Raw genomic sequence first — 11,523 nt, forward strand, 5'->3', positions numbered from 1 at the left:
CACACTTCAATACACCCTTCCTGTCTTCATACACCTTAGTACACCCTTCCTGTCTGTCCCTGGACCTTAATACACCCTGTATCACCCTTGCATCTCATTAAACTATCCCTATTTGTCCATCTCAATAAACCCTGTCTAATTTCCCTGTCCGGCTATTTGTCTCATCTTATTACACCCTGTCTCTCCCTGCTTCTTGTTGCACCCTTCCTTTCCCCTACTCCTCAATACTCCCTTCCCACCCTGTGTCATGTGTATATATTTAAATATTTATATTCATTTGTGGCATTCTTCATGTGTTTTTGGGGTGTTTTGAGTGTGTTTGGGTGTGTTTTGGGGTGTTTGGGTCAGTTTTGGGTGTGTTTTGGGGTGTTTTGGGGTGATTTGGGTGTGTTTTGGGGTGTTTGGGTCAGTTTTGGGGTGTTTTGGGTGTGTTTTGGGGTGTTTTGGGTGTGTTTTGGGGTGTTTTGGTCAGTTTTGGGTGTGTTTCGGGGTGTTTTGGGGTGTTTTGGTCAGTTTTGGGTGTGTTTTGGGGTGTTTTGGGTGTCTTTTGGGGTGTTTTTGTCAGTTTTGGGTGTGTTTTGGGGTGTTTTTCTCAGTATTGGATGAGTATGGGTGTGTTTTGGGGTGTTTTAAGTGTTTTTTTGGGCTATTTTAAAAGAGTTTGGGTGTGTTTTGGGTGGCTAGGGGTGTGCTGTGGGTGGATAAGGCTGTTTCTGGGTGTTTAAGTGGGTGTAGATGCGTTTTGGGGTGTTTTGGATGTGTTTTGGGGTGTAGAGAGATAGACGTGATGTGTGCAGGGTGTCTCAGTCCCTGGATGGGTGTAGGAGTGCGTGGTGGTGCTGTCTGGGTCTCGTGGTGTGGGAGTGCATGTAAAGGAACAGATAATTTAGGGCAGTTTTTCATATTTAATTATTTTGTTTATTAATTTATTTATTATTATCATTATTTTTATTGTTTTTAAAGGGGGGTTAATTTTTACGTTCATCTTTTGTGTTCGGGAGTTCCTGGTTAGTGCTATTGACAAAAAAAAAAATGGAGATCGTTTTATTTTTTAGTGTGGAAATTGTTGCAGTTTGTCAGGTGTTGATTGGTGTTGAGAGTCGCAGGTCCCGTCTCGCCCTCTGTCATAAAATAAACAATAAAGGGTTGGTTTTCGCTGATAGTTTATTTCCTTTAACGTAAACATGTAATGATATAGTTTTGTCTGTGTCTCCTGATGGTATGGCACTCTTGGCTAATATTTAACTAATTATATTCATGTCATTATCTGAATAACTAATAACAATTCACTATCCTGCATGTACTGTCAAGTCTATCGAAACATCAGGACGTCAATTGAGAGTCATGGATTTCAAGAGATTTCGAATTATTGCTGCTTCCTTCTCAATTTTAATAGGTTCAGAAAATTTACCGAAATTGTGCTTCCTGGCTGTTGAATTAAGGTTGAGAGAGAGAGAGAGAGAGAGAGAGAGAGAGAGAGAGAGAGAGAGAGAGAGAGAGATCAAATTATAATACATAAATTATAAGAAAAAAATGAAGATAATGGAGACGAATAAATAAATACATAAATACATAATAATATATAATGCAGAACAAATTATGAACGAAAAGAAAAAAGAATGATAAATGAAATGCGGTGATAATATACATAGCGTGGTGCAGAGCGTACGATAATGTAGTGCAGAGCGTACGTTAATGTGGTGCAGAGCGTACGATAATGTAGTGCAGAGCTTACGGTAATGTGGTGCAGAGCCTACGATAATGTGGTGCAGAGCGTACGGTAATGTGGTGCAGAGCGTACGATAATGTGGTGCAGAGCGTATGATAATGTGGTGCAGAGCGTACGGTAATCTGTGGTAGACCCAAGCTGTATAGATCATTTAATTAAAGAGTCTACCTGAATTCGTCCATGACAATTAAACATTTGGTAATAACACACAAGCTTTTTCAATGACTTCACACAAGGTCATACAATAGATGAAGAATTGTCAATGTAAACACCGCAGGGCTCATTTCAAATTTGGCTGTTGTGTGTTTAAACAATTGTCCCAGTCTCCACTAACTTGACTGGCGTTGAACCAAGGTTTAGAAGGTTTAGGAGGATAAAAAGAGTGAGGAATGTACGCCTCCATGCCAGACACTATCACCTCTGTTATGCGCTCAGCACACAAAGACGTTCTCTCTGACACGGAAGCAGTAGTCATTCCAAGGAAAACCACCAAAATACCTCCTCAAAACACACCAAAACACACCAAAACACAGCAAAACACCTTCAATACACACCAAAACACCCTCAAAACACCTTCAAAACACACCAAAACACACCAAAACACACGCCAGAGGCACCTTCCCTTAGGGGGATCCTGAGGAGGGATCGTAGCGATAGGACAAGATAAAGATATGAGATTGTGATCGGAGGAGCCCAACGGAGAAGAAAGGGTGACAGCATAAGCAGAAGGATTAAAGGTCAAGAATGTTGGGCGTATCTCCAAGACGGTCAGGAATACGAGTAGGGTGTTGCACCAATTGCTCTAGGTGATGGAGGATAGCAAAGTTGTAGGCTAGTTCACCAGGATGGTCAGTGAAGGGAGAGGAAAGCCAAAGCTGGTGGTGAACAGTGAAGTCTCCAAGAAGGGAAGAGGGTCAGAATGTGCTCCACTTCGGAAGTTAAGTAGTCAAACAATTTCTTATAGTCAGAGGAGTTAGGTGAGAGGTATACACCACAGATAAATTTAGTACTATTAGTAGTAGTAGTAGTAGTAGTAGTAGTAGAGAAAGGAACTAATGGAATAAGAAGAGGAGGAGGAAGAAGAGGAGGAGCAGGAGGAAGAGAAGGAGGCGGAGGAGGAAGAGGAGGTTATTGTTGTTTGTTCCTCCTCCTTCTCCTCCTCCTCTTTCTCCTCCTCTTTTCTTCCTCTTCTTCCTCTTCTTTTTCTTCTTCCTTCTCCTCTTCCTCCTCTTCCTTCTCTTCTTTTCGTTCTCTCTCTCTCTCTCTCTCTCTCTCTCTCTCTCTCTCTCTCTCTCTCTCTCTCTCTCTCTCTCTCTCTCTCTCTCTCTCTCTAGCAATCCCTGTAATGTCAATAAGGTCTATATAAACACGTAAATTTGTAAGATTTTCGACCCTACTGTTTGTAAACAAGGGAGATCAAAGAGAACGGCGGCTGTCTTGCATTAGAGAAAACGGAGAATTTTAACATAAACTAAAACAATAATTGAATCTTCCAATACTATTTTAGACAGTTTTTAGGATAGTGTAAGAGTCTTCTATTTTATCAATTATTTTGTGTTGTTTTGTACTATTAATTATCAGTTCTTAGTGCAAGAAAGTTAAAGAAAAGAGGAAAAAAATACTTTATATAGGTAAAGACAATATGGTCGCTATTAACATGCATATTGGAAGACTTTCGACCCTATGATTTCCAAGGAATGGGCGGCGGCCATCTTGAAAATTGAACTACTAGAGAAAACAAAATATTTTAACGCAAACTAAAGAGAAATTGAATTGATCTTGCTATTAATAACACTGTACAACAAATTTCAGGGTTAAGAAGAAAACATAGTTCTCATGTGCATTTTATTATGAAGTTCAGTGTGCTGAATTCAAATTTGATAACAAAAATTTCATCGCTGTTTTAATAATTATGCAATTAATAGAGATTTCCAAGACTCCATAAATGTATTTTGCTCCCAAAGTCAGATTAAATGTCTTCATTGTATTTATTTAATTAATATATAATGTTTGTTAGCTTTATATAATGTATTAACCTACAATCTAGTATTTACTTCTTCTTTTATAAGACGTCTCAGGCGTGTCACGCTTCAGGTTCCAACAGAAGTCAGCCAGCATAGCAGGGCTCCATTTTCCCTTGTACCTGTTTTCCATTGACGCTATATCTTGATGGAACCTCTCTCCATGTTCATCACTCACATCTGCTGCGTTCTCTGGGAAGAAGGACAGATGAGAATGAAGAACGTGTATCTTCAGTGACATATTGCATCCGAGATCTTGGTTGCATTTGATTAGCCTCTCCACTTTACGCTCTCGCTGGGACTCTTGGTGCTTTCCCAGAAGCCCTCTGCATACATCTTTGAATGCATGCCAGGCCGCTAGCTCAGGTTCATCCATTGTCGCCTCAAAGTCCTCATCATTTATAAGCTTGCGAATCTGAGGGCATACAAATATACCCTCTTTAATCCTGGCATCACTAATTTTAGGGAAGGTCCCTTTGAGATACTGGAAACATGGCTTGTTATGTTGCAGTGCTTTGGTAAATTGCTTCATTAGACCTAGTTTTATATGCAGTGGTGGCAAAATGATTTTCTCCTTCTTAACTAGTGGCTCATGAATTACATTATGGCATCCAAGCGTCATAGATTCCCCAGATGGCCATTCTGAGCGTATATAATGTTCTGATCTGGCCCTACTGTCCCACTTGCAAAGAAACCACATCAATTTGGTGCATCCAGTTTGTAGCCCATTAAGTATGGCTACTACTTTCAAGTCTGCACAAATTAACCACTCATGCTCTTTGTAACTTATGCGGTCTAGAATAAAAGCAAGGTTCTCATATGCCTCTCTTAAAATGACTGAGTAAGCAACTGGAACTGAAGGCATGGTGTTCCCAATGTGCAACAGAACTGCTTTTATGCTGTAAAGGGATCCATCTATGAATAGCCTCCACTCATTGGGTAAAAGCAACAAAAAATACCGTTCAGATAGACATTGCGGGCACTGCTATTTACGAAGAACTGGAGGGTCACAGAAAGAAACGGATGTTATATTCGTAATCTACGCAAAAAATAACTCTAGAAAAGGATAGTCTCATTTCCGCTTTTTTTTTTTCATTGTTATACAGTGTAATTTATGATAGTTTTGCGATAGTGTTAACATTTACTGTTATATGAATCGACTATAATTATTTATTGACGAAATATATATATATATATATATATATATATATATATATATATATATATATATATATATATATATATATATATATATATATATATATATATATAAAATAGCCTTTCTACTACTATTAATGATTTCGTAATTATGTATCTTTTCTTGAGAGAGAGAGAGAGAGAGAGAGAGAGAGAGAGAGAGAGAGAGCGGGAGTTTGCGGTGTTAAATAGTTATTACAAAATGTACGACGATTTTTTTGTTTATGTTCATATATTTTATTTATTTTTTGGTAAATTTTGTTTATTTTTCTTTGTTTATTATTATTTATTTCTTTTTTGTTTGTTTTTCAATTTAGTTATTTAGTTATTTATTTATTTTATATATATATATATATATATATATATATATATATATATATATATATATATATATATATATATATATATATATATATATATATATATATATATATATATATATATATATATATATATTTTTTTTTTTTTTTTTTTGAGAGAGAGAGAAAGAGAGAGAGAGAGAGAGAGAGAGAGAGAGAGAGAGAGAGAGAGAGAGAGAGAGAGAGAGAGAGAGAGAGAGAGAGAGAGAGAGAGAGAGAGAGAGAGACTTACAAAAATTCTTCTTCTCTTCTTCCTCCTCCTCTTCCTCCTAATTTCTCTCCCCCATCCTTCTGCATAAGTAATAGTAGTAGTAGTAGTAGTAGTAGTAGTGCTATAAATGACAGATAGATACTACTTTGAATAGTACATATATAAGTAATTGTTTATTCTTAAATTTACTTGAGTCAACCCTAAAATATCAAATTTACGTTTTCCTTAAGTATTTCTCGTGTTCGTTATATAGAAATGTTGTTAATGTCACTTCTACCTTATGACAACAATTACAACCTGTTAATGTGAGATAGATAGATAGATAGAGAGAGAGAGAGAGAGAGAGAGAGAGAGAGAGAGAGAGAGAGAGAGAGAGAGAGAGAGAGAGAGAGAGAGAGAGAGAGAGAGATCTTCATTCTTTTCCGCTCCCCTTCCTCCCCCTCCTCCTTCTCCCTCCTGCAACATACTATTACTATTACTATTACTATTATAACCTCTCTCTGTGCATTTGAAGGCTTTATCAAACTAATGAACCCTCCAGTTTTTTTTTTTTTTTTTTATAATACGAGTGTAAATATTTTGCATGGTGGCTTCACAATGCCGCAGTGCCATTGAAAAAATATTATGATGTTTTTTGAGTGGCGAACAGTCTGGGTTTTTTTTTTAATTGAATGAGTGAAAGAGTCTGATTCTTTATGTACGTGTGTATGGCTGTATGTGTGTGTGTGTGTGTGTGTGTGTACAGGCCTTGTATAGTGCCACAGTGCCATAAGTGCCAATAGAACCGTGAACTCCTTAATTTTCCTCCGTCTTGGGGCTGTTAAGGGTGTATGGGTGTGTGTGTATGGCTTTGTATAGTGTATATATGTGTGTGTGTATGTGTGTGTGTGTGTGTGTACAGGCCTTCTCTAGTGCCACAGTGCCATAAGTGCCATGGTGCCAATAGAACCGTATACTTCTTAATTTTCCTCCCTCTTGGGGCTGTTAAGGGTGTATGGGTGTGTGTGTATGGCTTTGTATAGTGTATGTGTGTGTGTGTGTGTGTATGAGTAGGGTGCCTTGTATAGTGCCAGTGGTCTCAAAATGTAAAATCGGGTTTGCAGACATTGCTTGCGTTGGAGACTGTACAATATTTCCCTTCGCTGTTTTAGAGGTGCTGGTGGTTCGTGTATGGGTGTGTGCAGGTGTGTATGGGCTGTATAAGGTGTGTGAGTGCGTACAGTGCCACATAGAGCCTTACAGTGCCAGACCAGGGGAGTGAAACAAATCTGGCATCTTCCTAGCTGACGTCATGGCGCGCGCAGCTACTCGGTTTCATTTCAGTGATCGAAAAGTGTAATAGCGAATCTTGTCTCCCAGCCTGCAGCCTGCCCTAGCCTGACCCGCCAGACATGTGCCCCAGGCCTTCCCCTAGCCTGTAGAGCCATGTAAGCCTGCAGGTCAAGGTCAGGTTAAACGCAACAGGCCGTAACGTGAAAGATGAAGAGATTTACGAAGACTGTGTTTGATGGGCTCAGGTCCTCCGTGCAGGCCACCAACAAGCAAGAGGTTGAGGAAATACAAATTTTTGAGACTCTGCAAGCTGATGCCTTCCAGATCGCGAAGGTAATAGTCACACCTGCTCACCCTGCACGTATCAGCCTGATAGTCCAAAATAGTAGTGAGATACAATGACATTAATGGTTCTTCAATGTCCGCCTCCCTCTCTCTCTCCCCTCCGCTGCCTGTCACCAACTTGGCCCTCTCTTCATTCGTTTTTTTTCAGTTTTCTTATCTCCTGCGCTTATTGTTATCGCCATACTGCGTGTATAGATAGTTTATACACCCATACATCTGCCATGAATGTATAACCGTGATAGTCCAAGCTGTCAGTGAGATAGTCTGATAGTACGTGTTTGGACTCCTCTCCCCATCATCCGACCCCAAACATCCGCCTTGTCGCTAACATTTTTGCTTATTTCTTCCCTGCTACGCTTATTTATACATCTATACTGCGTCCATACATAGATTATACATTGATACATGTACCCTGACTTTCTATGCATGTAAAAATGTGTCTATAATAGGAAAAATAAGATAATCTTTCCATATTTTTCCTTCCTTTCCCCGCCCCTTCCCCAAAACATCGGTGCCATTCTTTTTTTTCCTTGTTTCTTCTCATTCACGCCCATCCACACGCCCACACGACGCCCATAGGTGGGTTATGCATTTATATATCTACTATTCACATCCCAGCCCGATAGTCCTAGTCTGTAGTTAAATAAGATAGTTTGTGTTAGCGTCACCTGTGCCTACATCTCCATCCCCCCTCCCTCTCTCTCTCTCTCTCTGTGATCCCAGACTGATAATATTAACCTTTATGCTAATTTCTCCTCTCCTACGCTTATTTATACGCCCATATACTGACCATACATAGTTCATACATACATACATTTACTATTCATGTCTCAGTTTAATAGTCCAAGCCTTTCATGAAATAGTATTGGTTAGATCGTGTCATCTCCGTCCTCTCATCAGGCGGACTCTCGTTATAATTTTTGCTAGTTTCTCCTCATCAGCGCTTATCCATAGTTCAATACAGCGTCCATATATAGATTATATATCCATACATCTACCCTCTACCCCACTACCTGTAGATATATAGCAGTAGTGAGAAAAATGCAAGTTAACTGTGCCCACTTCACCCTGCCAAAACATTGCTTTCAAATTTGCCTTTTTTAATTTTTTTTTTTCATTTCTCCGTACATAAGGGGAATGACATGTCCTATACAATACCCATACATAGAAAATGCATGTATATATTTGTCATGTGTCACTGTATATATAGATTTGTACCTGTAATGATAAAAGTATGAATGTATGCTTTGGGTCTAGGAGGTGAATGAATCTTCAGTTTGTTTTCTTAATTTCTTGATGTCACTGTACCACAGCACTGTACCCTATGGTGCTAATGGTGCAGGAAGGCCTTGTCTACCTTCACCATAAGCCACTGTAGCATGCGTCACTGTACTTTAAAACTGTACCCAAAAAAATTAACCTAACTGGCCTTCACTTGAAAAAAAGATATCGTTTTATTTTTATTTTTTCGTGTGGTTAATATTTCAGTGCTACAGTACCACAGCACTGTACCCTATGGTGCTAATGGTGCAGGAAGGCCTTGTCTACCTTCACCATAAGCCCCTGTACCATGCGTCACTGTACCTTGAAACTGTACCACAAAAACTTAACTGGCCCTCACCTAAAAAAAAATAGTTTTTTTTCTCGTGTGCTTAAAATTTCAATGCTACAGTACCACAGCACTGTACCCTATGGTGCTAATGGTGCAGGAAGGCCTTGTCTACCTTCACCATAAGCCACTGTAGCATGCGTCACTGTACCTTGAAACTGTACCCCAAAAACTTAACCTAACTGTGATGTTCCGAGACCTTGTAAACGATTTCCGAGAGTGGTGGATGAACTTGCAAGACTCCCACTGTTGGTGTACCATGTCAGTGTACATTGTGGTGTTAATGGTGCAGCAGAAGGGCTTGGCAGTGTACCATGTGCCATAGTACCTCAAAAACACCTGTAAGACTGTTTTTTTTCTTGTTTTCTTCCGATATATTTGTTTATTTATTTATTTATTGCGTTTTTTTTATCTAATTTTTTGGTTAGGTTCGGAATCCTGAATCTTGCATTTTTTTCTATTTCTTTTTGTTATTTTACTTATTTATTTTTATATAATTTGGTTTGGTTAGGTTAGGTCGGCTGAGTTAGGTTAGGTTAGCTTCAGTTCATCAAAATTAGGTCAGGTTAGGTTAGGTCAGGTCAGGTTACTCTAGAATAAGTTAGGTTACGTTAAGTTACGTTCGGTTAGGTTAAGTTAGGTTAGGTTAAGTTAGCTTACATTAGGTTAAGTCAGGTCAGGTTAGGTTAGGTTAAGTTACGTTAGGTTAGGTTACGTTAGGTTAGGTTAAGTTAGGTTAGGTTAAGTTAGGTCAGGTCAGGTTAGGTTTAGTTTAATTTTGCTTAGGTCAGGTCAGTGCAGGTTAGGCTGAAATTGATATTAATTTGACTATTTTAGCTTTGACTACATAATGATAGTTTACTACTACTACTACTACTACTACTACTACTACTACTACTACTACTACTACTACTACTACTACACATTTTCCTTTCCTAATTTATTTATTTATTTATTTAATATTTTAGTCTGGTCAGGTTAGGTTAGGTTAGATTATGTCAGGTTAGGTTAGGTTAGGTTAGGTTAGGTTACACTAAGTTAGGTTATGTTAGGTCAGGTTAAGTTAGGTTAAGTTAGGTTAGGTTAGGTTAAGTTAGGTTAGGTTATGTTAGGTTAGGTTAGGTTACATTAAGTTAGGTTAGGTTAGGTTAGGTTAAGTTAGGTTAGGTTAGGTTAAGTTAGGTTAGGTTAAGTTAGGTTAGGTTAAGTTAAGTTAGGTTAGGTTAATTTAGGTTAAGTTAGGTTAGGTTAATTTAGGTTAAGTTAGGTTAGGTTAAGTTGTGTTATGTTATGTTAGGTTAGGTACAGTGATACAGGGTAAGCAGATATGTTGGGTACCATTGAAGTCATAAGCTACAGTAAAAATCTACAGTGACATGAACAGTAGAAGGTCTCAAACTTCTTGGAAGTTCAACACAGTGGCGCTTCTAATGGTACAGTGTGAAGGTACAGTGACGTGTTATATAGTGGCCAGTGGTGCAGGTAGACGAGTCCTTCCTGCACCACTGGGACCAAAGGGATACATGAGTATGGTGCAGTATTAGTGAAAAATTCCTACTTCCTAATATACTGTTGTTCTGTTACTGTTTTCTGTGTGTGTGTGTGTGTGTGTGTGTGTGTGTGTGTGTGTGTGTGTGTGTGTGTGTGTGTGTGTGTGTGTGTGTGTGTGTGCGCGCTTCAAGTGTACGTTTGTGTGTGTATGCGTCTCATCACTGTCATGTACGCAGGGACACAAACAAACGCAAACAAAGGTACAAGTTCTTAATGACGTATTTTTATAGAGTGATACGATATTTAAAACCATAATTTTCTCTGTAAGTGTACTTTGCTATGGGTAAAGGGATATAGGGTGTGTGTATGGGTGTATGATCTATGTATGGGTGCAGTATGGGTACACAGTTCCTTTTATATATAGAAAAATATTGAAAAAACTTAAGCATATTTAAGATTGTTTGGGTTGCAATGGCAGTCAGATTAACATAACGTATTTGCTTTTTTTCTCAGTAAATATGCATTGCTATGGGTGAAGGGATATAGGGTGTGTGTATGGGTGTATGATCTATGTATGGGTGCAGTATGGGTATATAATTCCTTTTATATATAGAGAAATATTGAAAAAACTTAAGCATATTTCGGATTGTTTTGGTTGCAATGGCAGTCAAATTAACATAACATATTTGCTTTTTTCTCAGTAAATATACATTGCTATGGGTGAAGGGATATAGGGTGCGTGTATGGATGAATGATCTATGTATGGGTGTAGTATGGGTATATAATTCCTTTTATATATAGAGAAATATTGAAAAAACTTAAGCATAATTATTTCAGATTGATTTGGTTGCAATGGCAGTCAGATTAACATAACTTATTTGCTTTTTTCTCAGTAAATATACATTTCTATAGGTGAAGGGATATAGGATGTGTGTATGGGTGTATGATCTATGTATGGGTGCAGTATGGGTACACAATTCTTTTTATATATAGAGAAATATTGAAAAAACTTAAGCATATTTCAGATTGTTTTGGTTGCAATGGCAGTCAGATTAACAACATATTTGCTTCTTTCTTACTAAATATACATTGCTATGGGTGAAGGGATATAGGATGTGTGTAAGGGTGTATGATCTATGTACGGGTGCAGTATGGGTATATAATTCCCTTTACATGTTTAAAAATATTGAAAAAAAACTTAAGCATATTTCAGATTGTTTTGGTTGCAATGGCAGTCAAATTAACATAACGTATTTGCTTTTTTCTCAGTAAATATACATTGCTATGGG

At 38.2% G+C, this 11,523-nt stretch overlaps 1 protein-coding gene and 1 long non-coding RNA gene across 3 annotated transcripts in view; one reads left to right on the forward strand and one right to left on the reverse strand.

Annotated features, from left to right (window-relative positions):
* The window catches only part of LOC135099136 (uncharacterized), a 49,830-nt gene that overhangs the window by 16,910 nt on the left and 21,397 nt on the right, over window positions 1-11,523 (reverse strand). The gene's annotated exons all lie outside the window — the stretch shown is intronic.
* Window positions 6,410-11,523, forward strand: part of LOC135099134 (uncharacterized) — a 16,892-nt gene continuing 11,778 nt past the window's right edge. The window contains exon 1 of one of the 2 annotated variants that reach the window (XM_064001564.1): window positions 6,410-7,122. The gene's annotated coding sequence lies outside the window, so the exon portion shown is untranslated. The remainder of the gene's footprint in view (window positions 7,123-11,523) is intronic. The other variant, XR_010267698.1, reaches the window with a different exon arrangement.

The sequence above is a fragment of the Scylla paramamosain genome, unplaced genomic scaffold, assembly GCF_035594125.1.
Source record: "Scylla paramamosain isolate STU-SP2022 unplaced genomic scaffold, ASM3559412v1 Contig106, whole genome shotgun sequence".
Lineage (NCBI taxonomy): Eukaryota > Metazoa > Arthropoda > Malacostraca > Decapoda > Portunidae > Scylla > Scylla paramamosain.